Consider the following 1,203-nt stretch of genomic DNA (forward strand, 5'->3'; position numbering starts at 1 on the left):
AATGGTGTGTGTAAGTAAGAAAGTCATCAGTCATGTCAGAAGTGTGTGGATGGGTGAAAATATGGTGTAGTGTATGTTGTAAGATGTAACAAACCAAACAAAGAGACAGGCTGTAGAAGCTGCAGCAGGCCCAGCTGAGAGAGGGAGACTACCTGAGGGGCGGACCTTTATGCCTTTTGGGAGGCCCTACCTAAATGGGCCGGTATTAACCACCCTCTAAGCTCCACCTTCCAGCCAACTCCCATAACTGCAGGAGAAGAGTGAGGCAACATGCTAGGAGAATGGAAAAGGGTCGTCACACCCCCTCCCTTAAAATGGGGGTCATAACTAGGATCCCCCAAAAAAACAACTACAGTAAGAAAACAACTTACATTTCTCAAATAAATAACCAAGCTAAACAGCTTAAGGTCCTTAATCCAAATCCTCCGGTATATTGGCCTTAACCAGGGGAAATCCATATAAGCTATATCGTATAAACTTGTTCATATCCATACAACTTGCAAGTAATCTTCTCCCAAGACCGTGAAATGCCACATCCCTCTGCAACCCTGGTACCTAGGGAGCAGTTTAAGAGATGTGAATCAGAACAGGCAGGAAGCACACAAGTCAACTTAAACAGGCATAGCTCAATACATGGCATCAGCAACTGTGTTCTCATCTCCCTTGACATGACAGATGCTTAAATGGAAAGGCTGGAGGAACAGACACCAATGCATAAGATGCTGATTTGGGTTTTGGATAGAGTGGAGGAAAGTTAGAGGGTTATGATCTGTGTACACCACCAACAGATTTACTCCACCCCCAACATAAACTTCAAAATGTTTTAAGGCCCAGACGAGTACCAGTGCTTCCTTTTCAATAATAGAGTATTTCAATTCATGCGAGTTGAACTTTTTAGAAAAGAAACTCACCAGACAATCGACACCCTTTTCATTGGCCTGCATGATTACAGCCCCAGCTCCCACCTTACTAGCATCCACATAGAGCAAGAAGGGCTGGTTCATCTGAGGAGCTGCTAAGACAGGGGCAGAACACAACAATGCTTTCACAGAGTCGAAAGCTTCTTGACAGTGAAGAGACCATTCAATTTTAACCTTTGGACTAAGAAGGGAAGTGAGCGGAGCAACCACTTGAGAAACTTTTGCAGAACCGATGGTAGTAACCCACCATCCCCAAGAAACGAGAAAGTTCCTTCTTGGTCGT

The sequence above is a fragment of the Seriola lalandi genome, unplaced genomic scaffold (assembly GCF_002814215.2).
Source record: "Seriola lalandi dorsalis isolate HSWRI2012SDOR001 ecotype SW California unplaced genomic scaffold, Sedor1 jcf7180002054553, whole genome shotgun sequence".
In the NCBI taxonomy this organism is placed as follows: domain Eukaryota; kingdom Metazoa; phylum Chordata; class Actinopteri; order Carangiformes; family Carangidae; genus Seriola; species Seriola lalandi.